Below are 24590 nucleotides of genomic sequence, written 5' to 3'. Positions count from 1 at the left end.
GGAGTGAATGCAGTGCAGTATAATATAGCATAGCATGTTAGAGTGCAATATACTGTAGCACAGTACCATGTGGAACTTAAGAATCCCTCCCAATAGAATATATCGTAATATGTATAATCTTCACTGTTTCCTCATTTAGGGGTTGTGAGTTTTAATGTCCAGAGTATGTCCAACTATCGTCCCTAAGATTGCGACACGCAGACATGTAGTGACAGGCAGATTTCACTTGTACTGCTAACAACAGTTGCACTGTTTATGTTCTCCCGTTTTTTTTATCCTCTCATCTCACTGTTTTATAATCATCCACTCCTAGCAAGCTACTGACTACAGAGTCAGAGACGTGTATGACTAGTATTTTTTAACACAAAACCTTAAGAAAGTAGGTTTCTGTCCTTGTATATTTTTCTATTCTATTTTTGTATATTTAGGGCAGTTTAGCAGGAAATGCATCTCTGTCTTGACCTGTTCCAGCTCAAAATGACCACACAGCCTGTCCTCTGTAACATAACATCACTCTAATAGCCCTAATTTCTTGCATTAGGAATTTGTTTTTTCAGATACCCCAGTTTGCTCTCCATGAGACACACAGACAGGGAGAGAAGCCTGGGGTCAGCTATTGTACAGCACCCCTGTAGCAGTTGAGGTTAAGGGCCTTGCTCAGGGGCTCAACGGAGTAGGATTTCTCTACCAGCTGTGAGATTTTAACCGGCAACCTTCCAGCCAGAGGTGCAGATCCTTGGCCACAGAGCCACCACTCCACCCTTAATCTTTGGATTTTATGTGCCTGTCAGGATACAGTGTATGGCCAGGCTGTGACCACTAAGCTGATAATTTGTTAATGTTTGCCTGATATTTTGAATTTTAACACCAACAGGTTATTAATATATTTTTTTTGATAACACTCATTTTTTTGTGTTTTTGAATTTTAACATTTTATTTAATGGCAGATTTTTCTACTCTTTTGTTATATTCTTTAGGCTTGAGGGGGTATACTACCTGGTGAGAGTTTTGTGGAAGGAAATGGGCATATGAGAAAATGGCATTGTTCTTTTTTATGTTGTTGTATTGTGTTGTTCCCAGAATTGTCCCAGACAATTTAAAAAAATACTACAAGAAAGAAAGTAACAAGGTTAAATGTTGTTGGCAGATATCTTCAGTAGGCTGGCATGAGTACTGAGAAGACTTAATCCTTGTACCTCTGAAACAGCAAGATATAAAGAAGTGTTTGAATTGACTAGGGATCATGTCAAGCGGATGTTTCCAGTCTTTCAAACCCAGACTCTATCCTGATTATCCAATAAATTGGCAAGTACTACAGTCAATGTGCTGAATATATAAACTGCATGTGTGCTTATGTGCTCTATAGTATGTGTAAAAATACTGACAACAAAAGTTGGCCTTTGCATACGAGACTTTTTTAGAAAACATGGAAATAATATAAAATCTGATTTTGATCCACAATTTCTGACTTGAATTAGCCTAGTCTATTTTAATAAATTGCCATCACCTAGAAAGTTGTTGTTGGAAAGAAAATGATAAAATATTCCACCCTATTGCTGCATTAAATGTCATTTTTGACATCTAAACAACTGTCTTTCTGTTTTTTTTTTCCTGTTAAAAAATGACAACAGGGAGTTGCTTTCTCTCTGATCAAGGATGAAATCTAAGGTTTAAAGTTCCTTTTCACCTCAAACACTCTGACATGTTGGCAGTTTCCTGTTATTTGCAGCACTAATATAACAAAGAAACTGTGGAGAAAATGACCTTTCAAATACAGCTTAAAATTATTGGCTCAAAGTCAAAATATGAAATTGTCTGGTAGACCTGCCAGGCTCTTCAGCCCCCCTGCAATTAATTTAATATGTAAACAGATTTTACTGAAAAAGCATTTTTTCCAGTCATCGCTTCAGCACTGCGTAAATGCTGTAATGCATTTATATTAGTTTATCCGTGTATTAGTGCATGTCATTGTCAACATTAACAATTTTAGGTATACTTTATAATGTTAAAATAAAAGAACAATATTGATTATATAGCAAAAAAGTGTTAATTTGTTAGAAATACTAACATTTAATTTCAGTTGAACAGTTTGCAAGCACTTTACTTTCTTTTAAAATCTTTCAAAAAGGATTAAGTCTTAAGTGTCTCTTCTTTTAGTTTAGGGCTATTGGCCACTAACAGGTTAAAGTAGTATGGTTCTTATCATGAAAGAGCATGGAGTGTGTCTTTTCTGAATAAGAAAACAAGCACCAGAACTATATACTGTATATCCACGGCTGGTGTCAAGTTTAAACTAAAAACTGCAACACACAAAGCTAATTAAGAGAAGAGCCAAACACTACATTCATACTAAGATAATTTGATTGTTCTCTTGTATTGAACTGAAGAAAAACAACAATCAAGTGGTGTAATCCTGTGATATCACTGCTCTATAAGTCCAGATCTTTCTTTACAGCTCCTTTCCCTGTATTATTTGCTTGCGGCCACACAATTCATTTCACACACTCTCTGTTTTCACAAACAATTGACAATTCATTACATTTATTATAACATTAGAGCAGTAATTATTAACCATTGACAGCAGAGTGAGAAGAAGTGACTTCTCTCTCGTTTATCATGTCTCCTGTTCCTTTCAAAAGAAACAAATGGGCAAAGCAAATAAAATACAAATCATTTACTATTTCTTACAAAAATAGAACATGTGCTGAATTGCAACCCTGCTCTTTTATACTTATTTTACATAAGTTTTCTGGCAAATGGTTTTGCAGACGTATGTGTGTATTGATATACCTTTGTTCACATCTCAGTTCCAAATAAGGGGTCTGGAATTTAAAAAGAAACTTAGTTTTCACAACAATTTACATACCTAATTAAAATGAGATGAGTTCTACACCAATAACAGTTTTATTTAGATATCAACTGTTCCTATATGGACTTGATCTTGATAGAATTATTAAAAATCTAGCTATGCAGCACATGCAAGATTCTGAGCAGACAGGCATTTGAACCAGGAATTATTAACTACAATACTCTAATTATGTATTTAATGCTTTATTTAACCAGATAGATTAATGGAGAACAAATATACATTGCTGACTTAGAGATTAGGCCTACCTATTTATACAACAAGGCATTTACTGAGGAAATATGAGCAAAATACTGTATGTTGCTCAAAGGTATAAAGTGCACCTCATGTGGGGGATTCGAACCCGCCATAGCCACTACTCTATACCATAAAAACTCATATGACCAGAAGGGGAACATACAAATCCCAATCAGGCAACTATCCCAGGCCAAAAACTTCAACCCATCCATTTTCTAACCACTTCTTCCTATTCAGGCTAGCTGGGGAGCTTCAGTCTATTCCAGCAATTAACGGGCAGAAGGCAGGTGTTTTGAGAAATTCTTTATAAGAGGAGCAGGGCACAGTCTTGTGCAGATTCAGTTTTACTGAGCCAAAATAAGTACAGCAATGCGCGCTGGGTCTGCGCTGCAGAACAGACAAACTACAAGGGTTTCCCAGCTTGGTATGGACTGAGAGACAAAAGTTACTACTACTTCATGCTTTAACATGTGACAGGAGTTGGCTTGACACTTTTAGTGTTTTCTCCTTGTTTATGGTGTGTTCTCCTTGTTTATGGCTTCTTCTGTTTATTTTCCTCCTTTTACACTTGCAGCAGGGCATTTGTTGTTGCAGTGGTTGGTACAAGTCACCTTTGTTTGCTCTAACAAATATTTTGAGATGGCCTACATGTAAGTTAACAGGTCTCAGCAATCATTCTAATAACTTCTACAATATGGTTCAGTACTAATATTGTAGTGCTGGATATGTGCAGTATAGATATAGGTCCTACTTCAGCAGGGTACTGTACACCCTGGACAGGACACCAGTCTACCACAGGGAGAACACACAAACACAAATGCAGATACACACACATTTAAAACCAAGGCCCCTTTTCCCAGAAGCCATTTACCCTACCAGTATGCTTTTAGACTGTGGGAGGAAATGAAAGCACCTGGAGGAAACACAATAAAATATGGGAAGAACATACGCTACCTTCACATAGATAGTGCCCCAGGTCCAGAACTGAACTCAGGAACCCAGAACCTCTGTGAGAGAGCAATGCTAAACATTGCACTACCATACTACCTTGGTAGGGCCAAACACTTACCAAGGTAAAACTGGTAGCAGTACTAACCACTGAATCAACAGTTTCTGTTCTTTTTTTTTCCATCCCTGAAATCATTGTGCCAAATAGTAAATTATATTCAAATACCACTACTTAAGAAATTTGATTTGTTTGATATAGTGGAATACATTTGAGTTAAAGATGACAAAGTTTTACATTTTGAAAGTCTTAGTTGATTGTATCTAATTCCTGAACTTGTACAGTATGCATCAATCAAAGACTGAAATACAAAGTCATATCTCCATCATACATCAAATAAATAAATAGTCAGTTTCTAGATGATTAAACATTAATTCCTTAGAGAGGAACAGACATGTAGGCAAGTAAATAATTAAAGTTCATTTTAATTACTTCCTACACTGGCTTGAAATCAATTATCTAAATTTAGATAGAGGATTATAATTTACTTGTGTGGTTTATAATTTAAATTTAATTATTACTTCAGCTGTTTATGCTTTTTTTAGTGCTTATTACTTATCTTTTATTGTTCATATGTAACTTTTATAATCAATTTTAATCCAATGCACTTCATATTTATCAAGTTGAACAAAGGAAGGTGCTGGGTTTTCTTTCAGTTGCAGATCATTTTTGGAACTACAATAATGTATGTCAATTTTTTCCATAGGACATATACTGTATACAGTATACACTGTTTATTCACATTGTTTAGATGTGTTTTATATGTATATTAGTCTTGTGTAATATTTGATCTTTCAAGGACAAAAAAATATTTTTTGGATTTCACATATAAAAAAACTTTTTAAAAAAAGTGTTATGAGCATTCTTTCAAAGGGTGTTGAGGTTCCAGGTGATGTTTTAATGATTAAGAGAGCTGCCCCCCAAGACACTGGACAAAGCTATTCAAATTACCTCTAAATGAATATGAATTGTGGCATTTTAATCAAGAGACACATCTTAAACAACAAACTTTTTTGGACTCATATCACACAGCCAGATGAAAGTCTAATTAATTTGGTTCTAAAGGCTTTTATTAATCAGTGGCATATCGGCATACATTCTGAGTGACATTTAAATTGTAAAGTGGAATGAGACCACCTCTGCTATAACTAATTACCTCTTCATAAAAGTCAGAGTAGACACAATATCCATGGTGGTGGTATCATTATCTCCCTGTTTACTCTCTGTAGGGTTCTGGAAATTACAGCTTGTCTCCTTTATATCACTGAGCCTATAGGTACAAATATAATTCCATTGTGAGAAAATTACCCTTGTTCTTTCAGCTGCAACTTTAACCGGCAGTGCAATTGTGTGATCCAATTTAGTCTCTACTAGGATATCCAGAGGTTCAATTGTTTAAACTGCCTACTCCAAAGAGAAGATTTAAGGTTCTCAGTACAATATAATGCAGATGAATATGCAAATAGCAGAATCACCTTGCTGAAAGAAAAGTGAAAAGAATGAGGTTACTATAATTAACTGCAGAGTATTATGATTTCTGCTTTCTGATTTGCATTTATTCCCTTCATTACTTATTTATATCAACAACTAGTGCTTTGGTGCATACAGGGATTCTTGTGTTTTAACAACTGAGTAGTTTAGAATGAGTGATGACAGCAATTGCTTGAACTGTAGTTTCTAAAATTACATTTTGAAAAATGAATGACAGTCTCAAACAGACTAATCAATTTTATTGTTATTTATTACATTTTGAATATTACCTTTTTGCATTGTCAGTGAAGGTCCAGTGTTTCTGCTGTCCATATATATTACAAAGTGAGCACGAGAGTGTTGTTTTTCTCCAACAGTGGTCATGTATTCTATTATAGTTTACAATTGAATCCTGAAAATAAAAAAGTAAAATTTGCGTGCTCTGCGTAGAAATGCGTCATTTGCAGCTAGCTACTTCCTCATCAGGCTTCACAGAGAGCATGCCAAATCAGTTTTGAATCTGATTTTCAGCTCCACTTGCTGCTCTCTGCATTTACAAACAGAATTCTTTCCTGTACTCACATATTCTTTACAGCTCTTTCTTGAAATCTGTGCACATTTATGTCTTTTCTTACACATTAAGTTCTTATTTATGCCTACCATCATTTTTTCTCTTCAAGTATTCTATGGAAAGTCTGTGTTCTGGTATGACTGGACCAAAAGCAGCCCAGCATATTGCTTTTGTAAAAACAAGAGAAGGTGTTATACAAATTAAATCTTGTTTTTCCATTGTAGTGATTGTTGTAGTCAAACACATATTCATCCATTTTCTAATCTCTTTATTTAATGCTGGGCCACAGTGGAGCCAGAGCCTAACCTGGCAAGCACAAGTGTCTATTTAATATGCATGTGCAACATTGTGTGGACAGAGTAAGTAACTTAATACACCTAAAAATTGATGGTTTTTTTCTTTTCCTTAATATTTATGTTTTCTATTACTATTAAGTCAGAAAAGAAACCACAAAGGACTTCAGTCACAAAAAAAAATGACTAAACAAAGAGCCAGCTATCAAAGCAAGCGAGCAGAGGCAGCAAGAGAGATTCTAAACTTTGAAACATTTTTCTTCTATATTTACCACAGCTACAGCCACAAACCTCTACAGTGCTTTTTTATTCCCAGTCTCATCTCTCAGACTGAGCGTTCTTCCTTTTACCTTTACTTTGAGGGGCCACTCCCAAAACTGACAACACACAGGTTTTTTAAAATTATATTAATCAGTTGTTCAAGTAAAACTAATATGGGGGGGAGAGATAGTGCATACATTCTAAAATGCAAACACATCAAATTAATTAATAATCAAGTAAACTTCAGTAGCTGGGGGATCACTTTACATCCAGATTTGTTGGGTTTGAACTGGTGTGAACTAATGAATGAAGTAATGACTACAGCTGAACGTCTGAACATTCTATAAAACACAGTCTTAATGTAGAATTGTTTGTGATGTAGGTCAGTGCAGAAAATGTGAGCACACTCATGCATTTCAACATTCTGGGATCTATATTCAAAACACTTAGGTACTTAAATACCCATTGGGATGCGTGAGGATTTACATGTCTATTTGTTTGAATATAGGGTGTTCAATTATCTGGAAAGACTGATAATGCATTCTTGTTTAGATATACAGTAGGTGTTTCTACATCCCCTGCACTTGAGGGTATGGTTTATATTAATCTTAATTAGCAGTGAAACAACAATTCTGCAAAAAAGTGCATGTTCTATATATAACAGTGTCCCTTGTTAAGTGCTGCCATAACTATTTCCATGCGCAAACCAAACTGAGCTGTGATTTACTTTTTTTGCATAATATTAACCTTTTTGTAGCTTAAGACTTCTTAATGCTGCTTCTCAAAAGGTTGTACAGTATAAAGCTGTTGGCAGTTTGGAAGAGAGATTGTTTATTAGTTATTATTGTACCTATTCGAAAATACTTAATACTGTAAAACTATAGATTGCTTTTGTTTTAATTGTAAGCACCGCATGAACCCATTGAGTTTATTTTGGTCATTTATTAATCACATGATACCTTGTCTACGATTAGCACCCCTAGAGTTCAATAAAGCTTAATTGCTGAAATACTCTTTGAGAATAAAAGAATCGACGTTCTAACCGCCGGTTCGACAAAGTTAGGGTTTTCTTCTGGTTTGGAAACTTTTTATTTTTTTACATTGTTAATAAAGGGGAAAAAAACTCATAGATTTATAGAACCAGATGACACTTTCCGTGGTCTAACCGGGTGCAAATAGGAAAAGAGTTGGAAGCAAAAATAAGTAAGTACAGTAAAACACAATGAGACAACAATACATGAGGTTTTTAAAAAAGAGTACTGATCATTTTTAATCAACATTGACTTCAAACCAGCAGGAACAGAACAATCTCAGTGTGATGAGTGAGTTTGCCTCTTCTAGAAATTCACAAGTCAAAACTCAAGAACTCAAAAACCAACTGGAAAAATAAAGGCTACCTCTTCTCTTTTTATAAGATTGATACATGCTCTGGAACATTTGTGAATGCACAAGAAACAAAGAAAGTATGATTGGTTGCAGAAGCAAATAGACATGCCTAATATCAATATGGCTGACATTAAGATTGATGCTGATTGGTTATTGATTCTGATTGGTTCGTTAAGACGTGTCATCACAAAACATAGTACCGCCTCAACCCTGGAAAGTTCTACTTATTTCTACAAATGTCTTAAAAATATATATTTTCTGAGCAAGAAATAAAACAATAATTTAAGCAGAAATTACGCTTGATTTGAGTGTAAAGAGGAAAATCTATCAACTACAGTACATGCGATTTATGGATTTTTAGCTCATGTAAGTAAATAAATGCAGTGTGATATAGTGATAGTTTAAACACGTTCAATGCGTATGTTTATTATCTGTCGACAGGAAAGAGTTCTGTTTACGTTATGGAGGCCGTTTGACAGGGTCACCTGTTAATAGCAGAATAATATTGTTTCTTATAATGGTAGTACTTTTTAATTTGTATAACTTTCGCCCCCCCCCCTCAAAAAAAAAATTCTGCTGACGCCCATGGTAAGCGAGAGAGCTGCAAGACAGCTTTCCCTTTTTTTTCCACATTTTTTCTTTTTCTTTTTTTTCTGTTGTGGTTGCAGTTATTTCTAAGAAATGTTTCTACCTAGTAACACGCTATTTTCTGTCTCTCATTGCAAGAGTTTTTGAGATTTGCCGTATGGCGAAACATTTTTATCTCCAAACGAGATAGAAGAGCAGATGGAAGAGGAAATTTCATCCGACAGCTTTGAGGTACCTTCTGCCTCTAACAGCGAAAGTACAGAAATTAATTCAGAGAGTGAATTTGAAGATGATGTTTCTGATGATATGCCTATTTTTTCTGACTCTTGGAGCCATGCAAAGTCTTCATAACTCACATTTGTAAAAAATTTTTCTGATAGCAAATTTTTATTTTTCTTGTAGCCTATGTGAGAGCTCACAGAACACCTGAGGATGTCACGAGGAACAGTTTGTGAACCACTTGTTTAGATGATGTAAATAATGTGACAGTACTAAAAGAACATATACTGTAAAAAAAACAACAAGGAAACTGAGATATACGTAATACTATTAACATTTTAGAATGTCATTTATATAGACAATTAATAAGACCAATAGAATATGTGGTCATTGCAGTCATATCAATTAGGAATTTTGAATATTCTGAATATTACTATCATACGGATCTCTTTAAGATTTCAAAATAACAAGATGTCACTGTGTGTTTATTTTTTACCTTATTTCTAAGACTTTCAATCTGAAAGAATTTCTCATCTACCTCCCCATATAAATATATATATATACTGTACAGTCCAGTGGGAATGCACTAGGATAGAAAACCGTTTTCAACAGTGTCTCGTTGAAAATTGGGACTTTTTGGTTGCAGACATCCAGTTTTTTATTTCATTATTCATTTTTTTAAATAATGTATCTATGAAAAAACACCTTTTCAAGTATTACTGTACATCAATACAAAACAATTTGATCTCAAGCAATTGAACCATCTTTTTCTTATTCATTGCCTGCTATGGGTTTCTCCAGATAGGAGATAAATTAGGCTGTGGTCATTACAAATGGTCATTGTTTATTTTTCCTAACACAGGTTTATGTTCTGCAATACTCTCTTTTAAATGACAGTATGAGCTACTTGATTACAAAAGAACAAGAAAAAACTGTAAAAATTAGCATTGTATAGCAGGTCATTACCATAGCTTTTCATTTTTATTCCTATCTTATCCATTTTCCCATTCCATAATCTGTCTTGAAAAAGTAACATATATATGTATTGTACAGTATAACACATAAATGCTATGGATGCTTTTGTGAAACAAGCAAATAATATACGAATAAGGCTGAGATTTGTCTTCACAGTTTTTTGCTGCACAGTAAGAAATCTGCAGAAATATTTTCTGTTTGCTCTCTATCCTTTTTTATGCAGCATCTTCACTCAGCAACGATCTATTTTTTTTTAACCAGGAAAACAAAAACTACAGTTGTGTGTTCTCCCACCTGGCGTGCTTGTTTTCCATACCTAATTTGAATACAGAATCTGCAAATTCCTACGAAGAAGAACAGCATGCTGGCCTTTTTGCTCCCCTGCTGCACAGACTGTCACCTTTTTGCTTGGCTGCATCAATTTGGTAAATATACCGCCAGAGGAAGAGTTTGCTAATATTTTATTTTACTGGGTAGTAGATCACACAGCATCTTGTACAATTAATCTTCTGCATTGCAAAATACATGACCCTGTCTTCCATCTACACAGTACAGTAGAATGCATTATTGATGTGCAGGAATTTTCTGAAGAATTGGAGCCTTCACACGGAGAGTTACATTCATGTGATAGCATGTGTTGCAAAGACAAGGGCCCAGTTGGATGTCAACATCAGGATTGAATGATAGAAATAATCATTTACAGGAAGAACAGCTTTAATGGAGGCAATGTTAATGTTTGGAAGAGTCCATCTGTCCATTTTTCTAAAAGAATGCTTGTTGTTTGCAGATTTACTGTACCTCTAATGAAACATAATAACAACATAGTTCATTTTACTGCATGATTTTAAAATGGTTATGCTTACCACTTTGAAGTGTGAGCTTCAATACAAATCTATAAGCTAAAAATAAATCCTCAAAAGCAAACACAAAAGCTTAAAAGGAATGTCATCACAGAGAGGACATTTTAGAGTCTGTGGAGTGCATAGGCTGCTAACAGCATTGTCCTATTTTAGTCACTTTTTCCATTATTTCAGCATTCCCTCTTAAGATATAGTGACAGCATATTCAATTTAAAGTTTAATCTTAAAATTCAGTTTGTTTGCAAAAATATTGAGGGTTTTATGTTTAATAAATGTTATATTAAATAGCAAAGTATATTAAAATCTAATTTGTTTATAGCAGTTCATACATTTGAAAGAACAGATGACAAATAGGAAAAGCTACAAATTGCAATACATTTTTTCTTATATAAAAACTATACTGATGTTTTATTTTCAAGATAAGCATCCTATGTTATTTTTCAGATATTTCATCATTTTAACTACTGTAGCATTAGTGCAGGTGCAGTCAGATTTCTGTAAGATAAATCATTATTCAGTGCAATGAATTACTGCTGTTTATGTTGGATTTCACTTTTCTTACTAACCTGATGTAATACACATCTTAGGCACAGGCTAAATGTCTTATTTGCCAAGTACTCGATACAATGGAGAAAATGCTTGCTTGCACTGTTTATCTATGATACCCATAATACCACCCTATTTGTCCAATTGAAGGTCATTTTCACCCCCTTCCTTCACCTTTGGAATATTACTGATTTAAGATTATATTTTTTTCTAAAAATAAAGCTTCATAGAGAGATTGACAGTTTGATTCTAAAGGGCTGAAGCAATAACAGCACAGATTATGAGATGTAGTTAAGAGTGATTGTTTCAAAGTGAGAACATAGTAATAACTCCACCGCTCAGAGTCCTGCACTAGTCCCTCAGGCTTGTCACAGTGTGTATTTTCACCTGTTTTATTACTTTAATATGATCCTACCAGCTAGTTTGAATCACTTAGAAATATTATGATTAACTGACCTGCCCTCCCTCCTGACGTGCTAATGAAGAACCATGTTGATCTTACCTCAAGCTACGTTTTCCTTCAGTTACAATGTTGGGGCCCACTGGGTGTTTTTTAGGGTAAAAGATTTTTGAAGGAAAATGTATTTGGGGCTCAAGAAGTATGGAAAAAGCATGTACTGTAATGTTATAAACCTGTCCTATTAACACATCAGCGGTCCTCTGAATGTAGCAGCATGTCTACATTCAGAGGACATTTTAGTTGTTTCATGCAAAATTGTAATTTTAAATGTAGATAACTGACAAATTAATTTTTCAAGGTGCTGGGGGGCTTGTTGGTTACACTGGAGAATCTCTGCCAATGTGAAATTGTTTGGCTTACGAACATAGCACATTTGTACGCACTATAGTGCTTACAGCTATGTAATTACATGAAAGGTCTTGTTTAAAAAATGTAAAATTATCAAGTACCTATCAGTTCTGCTATACAGTACTTTAATTAGGAGTATATGAGAAGGTTTGCTCTGTTATGTTTGATCAGCATTCACAATAATGCTACTGTTCTGTTGATTTTCTGTGGGTGTTCCTGTTTCCTTTCACCTTCCACAGACATGCTGACAAGGTTAACTGGAGACTCTATATTGTCCTTGTGTGTTTGTTCATCTGCAGTGCCGTTGATTGGCATCTCTTCCTGGATCAGTCCCATCTTGCCCCTAAGGGACTGACTACCATCACCCTTAACAGAAATGTATGGTATTTTATTATCCTCAAACTAAAATGAGATAATTAAGAAAGCATTTAACTTTTGATCTAGTCATTCCAACACACTCTAAGGCTTCATAAGTACAACAATAGCTGAGGCGAATTTATATCAACTGAGCTGGTAGGTGACATCTAAAATCACACAGAAGAAAACATGGTCGGATACTTTTAAAGTAATCAATGGTGTAGAGTGTGATATTGTCATGAATCATTCTGGATGTCTAATTACTTGGAGAAAATGGACTTGATAGATTGGTCTCCAGCCTCGGTCCTGGATAGCCCCAGGATACATCCCAGTTAGTCATATAGGTCACCCTAAAATGATTTGTGGTATGACTATATATGTGGTATGAACACCTGGAAGTAATGGATTATTTAAGCAAGTCTTTTGTTCAAGTAAGGAAACAACGCTTTTTAGGGCAGAAACGCATTCTAATTTGTGTTCCCAGTAATATCTAAATGACTTAATTTAACAACTCACCCATTTGATTGATCACAGTTAAATTTATGATTAAGTGCTTACCTCTAAAACCTCCTGTACTGGGGTCTCAAGGAGCATATCTGGAGATCCCATCAGTAGAGGGTTAGTGAGAATGAATTGTGTTGTCTGGGTTTGCATTAAAAGTGACAGGTGGGTGCTGCAATAGTAGGCGGTATTTACCCATACCATCAGGTAGCGAATTACGATATTGTATTTATTCCACTCCAAGCCATTGCCAATCTCAATAGAAGTGCTCCTTGATGAGCACTATAGTGTGATATTTTGTTTAGGGACTGAAACAGCATGGTTTGACAGTTATTTATCTTTTGATGGCACTTTCTTTCAAATAAGCACTTTCAAATTCCCAGACCTAACATTCTTTACAGAGCAATTTCTGAAGTCATTGTAGAATGGGAGACGTATAGCAGCCTGATACTATAATGCTTCCATTGTGTTCAACCAATGTGACCAAGATTTAAGTATCTTTAATCAACTTTATGATTTAACAATAACTGACTTTCTCTGCTTCCACAATAAGTGTAATAATGAGATAAAAAGAAACAGTAGCTGAAATTGTACATTTTCATTTTCTAGTAAAATTGATTTGCGAGCAAGCCTGTGAGTCTGAAAAGTATAAGCAGCTATGTGTACTCTAACATACTATAATGAACTTTCCCTGTGCTTAAATGAATATTGGATTATTTAATAGACATGCAAAATGCGTGGATATAGGCAATTTCTCTGGCTTTTGAGTATTAGCTGAAAAAGACCATTTTTAAAAGTAATTTAATTATGCCTTATTGCCAGAGAGGAAATTATTCTGTGTTAATATTCTTTGTAAAAAATTCTCACTAAGGCTCATATGCTAAAAAATCGTAAAGGACATTAGTTTTACAGAGAACACTCATCTATTTTTATAGCTACTACACTCATTCTAATTACCTTGTTGTTAATGGACAAGAAGTCCAAGAAGGACTGATGACAAGCCAATTGACTAGCATTACTATCTATTTTACTGGCTACAATGGGTCAATATCTTAATATAATGATTCTACATTGGCCTCATTCATGTGATTAATACTTTAAATATTTAATTAGAAGGAATAATCAGAGGAAAAAATACTTTTTGTTATTTTTCTCTACAATATACTGTATGACTTATCATTTTCATTGTCATGCTGCAGTTGCATTTTCGTGTTATCAATATTGCCAAATGTCTTCCATTATGCCAGTTCTGCTTACAAAATATTCTCTACTTTAATCTTTGTGTTTTTAGAGTTTGACACATATCTCCATGACACATGGAGGAAAAATATTCTACTTTGAATTATGCTGAGAAAAATCCGAATACATTTGCAGTGTCATTGACTTAACAAGTAGACTGTTTCCAGGAAAGTGAAATGGCAGAAATCAAACTATCACAACATTAAAGATTGCTTGTGTGCACTGCTTCAAGGTTATTTTTCATTTTAGACCTGACCTGATGATGAATACAAGATTGCTATGTCAAGGAGGTTTTTAAAGAAAATTATATACTGTACATATCTATATATTTTGTATTATTCTAAAACATTAGGGGTTGCATATGTCATTTAAAAATGTTTTATAAATGGAATATATTAGTAAATTATTAATACAGTGACAGAAATTTGGTACCTCTATGTACAGTACCTCTATTGTAGATTAACAGCATGGTAGTAATAGAACATTAATCCTGACCATAGCCTGAACCATACTCCTAACCTTAGAAAAAGGCACCCTTTGCAGAATATAGTTTGCTCTATCTGTACAAATGTAATAAAGCAGCCTTATTATCTATTTATAACATGCAATGTTACAACCCCTAAGCTAAAGCATGCCCTGTTGTTCTCATTTGGCCTTAATTGATTCATATTGTAGATTTATTGACACTGCATATAAACCTATACAATGTAGATGAACTCTACCATCTGTGCAGCCATAGTTTAATAAAGATTAATGTCAAGGTTTATGGAAACAGTGACCAAGCACTATGCATTGCTTATTCGGAAAGTTCACTCTTTTGTATTCATATATAAAGCTATCAGCAGCTTTCAAAGTGCCATGAATTAAGTATGAGACTTTCATTGGCTGTTGAAGAGGACCTAATAAAATCCTGCTTTTTTTAGAGCAGGACCTTTTTACCTTGTGTGATTGAAAGCCAACAAGTGCTTAGCTGCAGAGATTTCCATCTTGTGACATGTGACAATACATCTCCAGAGAGGAAGCTGTAAAGGCCACCCAACACGAATTGTCACGGCAGTCCATAACAACATGGCAAACAGATTAAATATTTGATAAAACAGGTCTGAAATTTTCATCTTAGGGCCAAGAGGATTGTTGCCATTTTAATAAAAAAGGAAGACAGTGCAAGTTAAGAGCTGCTGCATATGACAAGCCTTACCAACCAAGATGAAAGTAACTGTTGTAGCTTTTAAGGATGTTTTGTCATCTTCTTACTTCAAAATTAAAATGGACATAAAATGATATACATTATTAAAGGAAACATACTTAGTTTAATGGAACAAAGTGAGACTCTTTTTTGTTAAAAGCAGATGTTCCTTCTATGACAGCATGGTATTCATATAAGGAGGCCTGTTTTCTGAAATCAGCAGATTTCTGAATCCATTAGAATCAAAAGTGCCACTTTGTTATGTTTAACTTATTTTTGAAGTACACCTTCAAGTTTTCATACGCTACATATTTTATATTCTGAGTTGCTTGGTTCGGATATATGTTTTACTAGTACACATACAAATATAGTTATTTATAGTAACACACATCTTAGTACTTTAAAACAGGACCTCTGTTTGCTACCTAAAGGATACAAAACTTATAGAATTTATATAGAATATTCTATTAGTATATATTCATATAGAATTATGAAACAATTATGAAAGATATACAACTGTAAAATGTATGTTATGTACAGTATTTGGAAGGAATCAGAATAGAGAAATATTTTTTTTTTCATATTTATGTTGTGCTACACATAAGAAGTTGCGAGTAATGGGTGTCTCTTCTAGGGTGTATCCCACCTGTCATGGAATGACTCCCGCACTCGATCTAGGGTTATTCATAAGACCTATGCAAGCAGTAGAGTCTGGAGGAAAGGGAGATGTGCTGAGGTGAAAACAAACAAGGGTTTATTCGTGCAGCAGACAAGGACAGTTTGTGCAGGGAGTAACGGGAGAAGCGACACAGGTATCCAAATCCAAACGAGTCCATAGGAGAGTCAGGGCACAGCCCAGGGGTTCGAATCCGAGAAATCCATCCAGCGACAACTCGAGGTTAAAATCCCTGGAAAGGGGAAATACAGACACGAATCACGGGACGAGGTCCTCCAAGCCCCGGGCTCAGGAAGCGGGAAATGTGCCCTCAGGCATCTAGCAGCCTGGTGGTAGGCAGGCCTTGCGACATCCATACCCTAATGCTGAGCATTGGAGGCGCTAGGATTAAATAGGGAGCAACAAACAAGATACCCTGGGAGGATATAAACAATGACCAAGACCTAGTGACAAGAAAGTAGTGAAGCGCCCTCTAGGGGAGGGATGTCGACCGTGACACACCTTGCGCCCGTTGTCTGACTCCCCCGCAACCCTGAATTGAATGAAGCAGTTAGAAAATGGATGGATGTACTGTACTGTACATACTGTAAGAACTACAGTCCTTTGTGCAAAGGTTAATAGTAGTTTTTACTAACTTGTGTTCTTTACAATTTTTGATTCAAAGTTCTTGTCTATGCAAACATACACTTTGACAGTGTAGCTTAGAGAATTATAATGAAAGCCTGCAACCACAGTATTGTCTTGCATCTCATAATTTCAAGTAAAAAATTAATTTAAGTGTAGCATGATCATCGTCCAGCAGAGCATGGATTTCATTAATATTAATACCTTGATTTTTTTTCTAATGGACACAATTTGTTTACTTCTTTGTAGGCTTATGCTTAGAAACATTCAAAATCACCTAAACATTGAATTAAGGAATGACTGAACAATTACTAGATTTATCTGGACAACACTGTTCTAGAACTCCAATTTTCAGTTTCGTACAATGAGATTTATTCTCTGTGTACCAATACACAAGAATATGATTCAGCACAATTTCGTTCAACATATTAGTGTCACTGAAGCTAAAAGGCAGGTTTATCGGCAGGTACAGTATATGCAAAGAATCTAGGATGGTTGCAAAAGGCTCCTGACTTTTGTGTGATTGCTTATAACACGTTCTGTGTTTTTCATGAGCACTAAATGCACTAACAAAAGACAAAAACAAAGACCCCCAAGAGATAACTCTCATTTTTTACCGTGAACTTTAATGAAGTCATTAAAATGCACACACATGCACATTTGCTATTCTTTTAGTGATTACAGATATCACCTACCTTTTTTAGTACATGCAGTGTTAAAATAGAACAGACCTCTGCATTCTGTCACACAGATAGCAAATTACAGTACAATGTGACACACAAAATAGATAAAATAGTAAAATAAATACAATTTTATTTAAGAATATCTGTGCCATCTATTATTATAAATATATATATATATGAAAAGGTGCTACTTTATGAAATAAGCATTCATTTGTATTTTTACTTTCAAATTTAAAATAAATTATTTGGTACTGAAGTATATAGTACAGTATCTGGCCATTATCTGTTTGGTTGGAGGTTTTGATACTGAAGCTAAGTGAAAGCCTTTATAATTTAATGGATTGACATTCCATTAAAAAGCTGTTTTAATTACAGTATTTAAAATAATTTGATCATTATTATTAAAATTATCAACACTTTGCAGTAATTTGATACATAGAATTTTTATGAATCATTTCCCGTCTTTTTAGACTTTAATATGACCATGCAACCTGTAATTCAGCATACAGATAATTGATCTTTCTAATTAGAAGTCTTCTTAGTGTGGTTCTGTGCTTATATTTGCTGATGTTCCCATTATGCTGGCTCTATTTATTTGTCAAACAAACTAATGAAATTAATTTGAATTTCAAACCTCACTATGCAACATAAAAAATACAGAAAATATTATGAAATCCAGTTCAATCGTAAAAAATATAAACATCTATCCATCCATTTTCTAACTGATTCATCCAATTCAGGGTCATGGGGGAGCCAGAGCCTACTGTATCTTGTCAAGCTGGCACAAAGCACGGCACACATAGACACAGACGCACACTCACACCAGGGCCAATTTTCCCAGAGGCCAATTAAACTATCAGTATGTCTTTGGAATGTGGGAGAAAACCGGAAATACCTGGAGGAAGCTCACACAAACACAGGGAAAAAAAAGGGCATCTCAGATCTGGAACTGAAGCAAGGATCCCAGAACTGCAAGGCAGCAATGCTAACCATTGTGCCACCTTCCAGCTGAAAACACACCAATGTAAATGTAAAAGAAGGATAACTTATCTGGCTAAAACAGAATGCTACAGATTTTATATTAAGTGTGCTCAAAATGCAGTTAACAATACACAGATTTTCATTCTGTTGTCAAGCAATTGTATTTAAAATGTCCCTGAGTGGTTTTATTTCTCTTATCAAAGTGGTAAACAGAGCAAAGCACGAAATCAGCCTGGAATCTCCAATCCCATTCTTCTGTTTCCTGTAGAAGGGACTCTCAAATCTTTAATTACTGTATGTTGATTGCATATCTGTAACACCTCTATCATACTGAGATTTTGATATTACATATGGAGTTGATGAGTTTGTGAAAGAGAGAGCTCCTTCATGCACAGTGACTCATTCCAATTATCACTTCATGTCTCCTGCTTTGCACTGAATGTCAGGTTTTGACTTATACCTCCATTAGCTTGGTATTAAAAGGAATGGAGCCAACCAGTAATAGGCTTTCTTTATAGATTTTCTTTCCACCATAGCTTCACGACTTCGTTTTTGACACTTCAGATCTAACATGATTTTTAATACAAAATCTAACCACAATTCTGTACTGATAAATCTATTTTTCTGAGTGAAAAATACTCAGCTTAAAAAAGAAACAGAAAAAGCACTCATTGCTCAGCATTTCTCATTTGCAAAGGAGAGAATACATTTCTAGTTGAAGACCCACATTTGGAAGAGTAACACATGTAATACAATTTTACACTACACGTTTTTTTTTGCTTTTTGCAATCAAATGTTTTTGATCATCCAGTTGTTGTTGTTTTTGTTTTTTTTGGTGGGGGGGAATGCAATAATATGACCAATGGTCAATTTAATTTTCTCCAGGGCCTTCTTCCACCTCAAGAGCCCTCTTCAAGAGGTAACCCACACTGCTCCCTCTCCATATCCAATCTTTTCCTCCCAAGTGACAAACTCCTTCCACCCAGACAACAGAGGACCTTAGGAATCTCCAGAAGGAAGCAATAATGATGGTGTTTACCACCACACCCCAGCCTCACTCTGTCTCCTCGCTTGTCTAGTGCGTCCACACAATGGAGAGATAACATAACATCAAGAAAGGAACTAGTCCACTGGGCCTAGGAATGGAATACAGGAGTTTCCAGATGAATACCCATCCTTTTAGCAGCAGAAATGCCAGCCAGCTCAATCTACATCTGCTACACAGATTAATATTGTGAGGAGTTGTCATTCAACAAAAGAAATATTAAAGAATAAGGAATATTTTGCACCACAATAGTCAACAAAGGTGAATGGAAGAAAAGGGAGCATATTTACCCTGGATGCCCAAAGCTCATTTAGAACCTTTAAGAAATGTCTCTGACAAGTCAAATATGTACTGTGAATAAAATTAATTATTAATTTTGAATTAACAATGGTCAGAATTTTTAGAGTCAGACTTCAAATTATTCTTAACAATATCCCAGGAGATACCAGGAAGAGCTATATCCCTATCCCAGACAGTACTGATCACTAGAGGTTTATATGTGGATCTGAATAGATAGTTACAAATATAGAGTAAAGAAACCATAATATTGTTCTGTCCACAATGTTCAGTATTTAAAGTAAGTGGTGAACCAAAACCTCTGTGCTCCAGGGAACTCTATAAGCAAGCATCAAAATCATTAGATGTTAAAAAGTATATAAAAACTACAAAGTACCCAGTATTATTGTAATTGTAAATCTGGAGATGTACTGCATAGAGACAGTTGTCTTTCATGACATTAGCCAAAGTGTAAATTCTTAGATCTGACCACTGGGGGAAAGCGAAGGGACAGCTCCAAGGCAAACGGGCTGCCTTAAGAAAAATAGGTGAGTTCAAATATCACTTTGTTCTAATATTAGTGCATTTTTCCATCAATCACTATACTATGATCAGATAAGAATACAACCAGATCGTAGCTTACACTGAGGGAAATCTTGTCATCTAAAAGTATTTTCTTCAATGTGTCACCACAAAAAAGAAACATCAAGCCAAGCAATACAGTAACTAATAACACAAATTGTCAACAACCAAACATTGGAAAGTGCAATAAGATAACAACGATTCACTAAGAAATGTCTTGCAGTGAGGCATGTGGGATTTGAAACACAACTGAATCCTAACATGCACAATTTATTCAATAAAGAGCACAACTTAGAGCAGTACTGAGGAGGAACAAAGCGTTAAAGCTTCCATCTTAAAAATAAATGGCATGAGTACATTATTTTTTATTGTAAAAATGTCTGGTTTTCATTGGGCGGGTATGATACATTTATGTTCCAATTAGGTCTGTCTCAAATTTTCTAAATATGGTATTGAAATTAGTTAGCACAAGGATGGATGTCATCAATAAGATCTTTAAAATGCCTGACCATTGTTATTGGCGTTGGTATTGGTACACATGGGATTGTATTTATCAGTGGAATTTCAGAGGCGGTAAGACAGGCACAGGGGTGTTTAATTTATATCTCAGGAGTCTGCTAAACCTATTGAAAACATAGATTAAGAAAGAGAATGATAGGCCAATGTTCAAAAACTAACACCATTTTTATCAATGTAAAGTGAAATGCAGTGTTACAGAGGGACAAAAGTATTAGACTGGCACAGTGCTTGCAGAAGGGGGTTCTAACGGAATGCCAAACAGCATTCCTCGACAAGGGCCCCTAGAGATAAAGTAGATAAAAAACTGGAGTGCGCTTAGTGCCTGAGCATACCAACATTGAAGAGTTTGCATTTAAACATATTTTATCATTAATGAATTCAGTCCCTAAATCCATATAGCACATAGTCTCTTTTAGTTTCCTTGCACTAGCTCCCTATGGATTTCTGAATAAGATTCAAAATACCTCTGCTCACCTTAAGCAGCTTGAGCAGTATGGCTCCTGGTTACATTTGTAAAATATTAACTCCCTATACACCTACACTTTATTTGCACAGAATCTGTCCTCTTCAGTTCCCAATATGGAGCTCTGTGTACTGGGAGACCATGCTTTCTGATCTGTTTCAACACTGTGAAGTGGCCTCCCACCTCATATTAGATCTTACAAATGAGTCAGCTTTTTCAAACTTAGAATATAAATTCACTTTTATGTACTTGCTTTTAATTCAGTTTAATTTAATACACTGATTTTACTGGGGAAAGCTTCAAGCATAGTTATATTACTTTGCATCGTGATCTGAAAGAATGCCTGGTAGAATTTCCACATTGTAAAATTGAGCAACAGATGCAGATCTCTGAGAGCAGAGCACAGAATCGATCAAGAGCTGGGTTAAATAATATATTTATTTCAATGCCAATAATTAGACTATATTCAGAGAGGTCCGATAACAGTTTGATCAGTGAAGTAAAGAAACCCGAGTTTAAAGCCAGCGGGGCATAAAGTAAAATAACATTTTTTATCCACCAGGCTTGTTTTTAAAAAAGCAATCCTCCCTATTCAATTACTCTCTTCACTCAAAACAGAGCAGAGAGTTAGAGAGCAACAGAACAAAAGCACACAGCATTTTCTTATTAACATAGGAGGCAGCAGCAACATGATAATACTTGTTAGCAAAATCTACAAATATTTTCTGTGATATGGGACTGTTGTACCATACGAACATCCACTTTTACTGTACAAAAAGTCAAAGCAACTACCACTTTTATTAAGGCAGTATAAATCGAGTACATTTCAAGAGACTAAATTTAAATTTGTCATTAGTATTAAAGATTTAAGACTTGGAGACCAAAACACATGACAATCCAAAGAGTGACATATAAAATACCATTAAACTGACATTCCATTTTTGGTGTGTTTTTCGATTCGTCTACTTTTTTTGTATTTTTGGGACAAAAACGTAACAATTTTTTTCTCTAATTCAATCTTGACCATGTTTCCTCAATATTTTTTTAATATTGTTTTTTCTATTATTGTATTATTTATTGAAAATTTCATGTATTTTTTATTTTCACATTTGTGGGAGATCTGCCCCTGCTGTCAGCATAGGGGCAACATTTTTCATGAGACAGTCTCCCTTGACCATTGCAAGGGGCAACTTCATCACACTGAGAAGAAACTAAACGCAGATATAGTGATTAATTAATCAATCCCTCGCCAAGGTTGCAGGACCCAAATCCAGAGCACAGTATTCCTAAAGAAACATGTGATAGAGGGCTGGTCAATGCTCCTTCCCCTTCACTTCCCCATCTGAGTCCAGCACAGAATAGCAGTCCACCCCTAGTCAACCCATAACATAGAAAGACGTATCATACAAATCCAACTCCCCACTGCATCTCTGATCTGAGCCCACACTTCAGTGCAGAAACATGTGAGGAATGTGAACTTATCAGAGACAATTCTCTTTGTAAGAACCAAAACGGAATCTAAGAAATTCCCCCTCCACACACACATATCCCAGTTTAACCTAACATTAGATAAGAAATATACTGTCAAAAACAATGCTGTTGCCACGCCGTCATCCAAGCAGAGCAGATCACAGTGGAAATCTCTCCTAGCAGATACTCTGGTCCCCACGCTGGCTTCCTTGAGGAAAGAACAAGGCCCACATACATGTATTAATTCTCCAATCACTCTATGCCTGGCCCTGACTGCGCAGAAAGTGTTACATTTGGTCACTGCTTGCTCATCTGTCAGGAATCTAAAGCAGTGGTCTGTCTGTCAGTACAATGGAGATGCTTAAAGAGTAGCATGTGGGCTTTATTGGATCTGCTGGGAGTGTCTTCATAATTCATGTGGTGAGATCTGTCAATATCAATAGTAGAAACAAGGCAGGAGGTAAGATTGGGGATCTGTAAATACTTGTTACGATTATCCTCCTTAAGCCCCTTGTGCACACTGACCAGTTGGGTGTTGATCCCGAGTTCCAGGTCATTTACTTTGCCTGGGAATCAGTCAACCATAGAAATACAGTGGATAATGTCTTTCTTAGCCTGATGCGGTACTGCTTTCAGTGTATCGATACAAGCAGTAAGGTTTTCCATCAACTTGTTCTGTCTGAGCGGAAAACTGTGCTGCTCTCTTACATTGCCTCACTGATCAGCCTCAAAGCCTCAGTCAACATTTGCACAACCATGCTGCAGATCCTCTCACTCTGAGCAGCAAGAACCCCCTGAGTTACCAGTGTCATCTCTTCCTTTCTGCAGTAGATGCCTGTTTAAACTTCCCATCTGGTATAGTAAGGAAGGAGTTGCCTCCTTATGTTTGGAAGTCATTGTTAATTGGGAATCAATAAAGAAGACTAAAATAGAGTAATACATAAAAAATAAGTTATGGGGTTGTAACACTGACATTTAGAAGTAGATGGCTATCTCTCTGTGCAAATCACATGCCCACCCCCTGAGTTACATTGTTTGTGAAACCATAGACTGCAAAGGTGAGACCGCTGGTGGTACATTTTGTTTGGTTGGTGTTGCAGATGATCCTGTAACCATCTGGGATTCAACCCCATTTCTTTGTACTGTATATATTACACTGGATACAAAAAAAAGTTTCATTTTCACACATTTCACACATTACCAAGCAAACAATAATTAAAAAGCCAAGAAAAGATCAATAGATACGTTTCAAAGTCCAGGTTATATTACCGCACATAAATATGCTGAAATACTAAACTTAGTGCAACATTTATTACAAAATAACTGATGTTCAGGATTAACAAATGTAATTGAAAACGTAATTTTCCTTGCCACTTATAAGGTGGAAAATACAGTACTTTCTATGAAAAGCCCACCACAGGTTCAGTGATGCATTTAAAAGAAAAATGATAAAAAAAGTCAATTTCTTTCGTATGCATTTGGCAAAGTTATTCTTCCTGTTTGTGTATTTGTGAAAGAATATTCCCGTGTGCTGCGAGTTTTTGTGCAGGGATGCCAGTCTGGAGCGTTGGTGTACGCTCACTGGTGCTCACAAGTGTGAGTCCTGTGGTTAGTGTGAGGGCACACTGTGCAAGTTCCCACTGGCGTGTGACAGGCTTCCAAATCAGTGAAGGCACCATGCTGGGACATACGATGGGTCACCCTTCAGCTGGTCTCAGTGGGAAAGCCAGCACCTCTGATTAGGACAGTGTCAGTGGAGGGGAGGGATAGCCAGGCCATAAATTAAATTGTGAGAATCCATAATTTCAGGAGTGGCGGTATTCATTAAACTTCAAATTGGATTTTGCAGCTTGTCTGACTCACTTAGTCAGGGCTGACAAAAAACAAAAAAGGTCTTGGAAT

Source organism: Atractosteus spatula, chromosome 21 (genome assembly GCF_055471065.1).
Source record: "Atractosteus spatula isolate fAtrSpa1 chromosome 21, fAtrSpa1.hap1, whole genome shotgun sequence".
NCBI lineage: Eukaryota > Metazoa > Chordata > Actinopteri > Semionotiformes > Lepisosteidae > Atractosteus > Atractosteus spatula.
Note: the sequence above shows the minus strand (reverse complement) of the source record.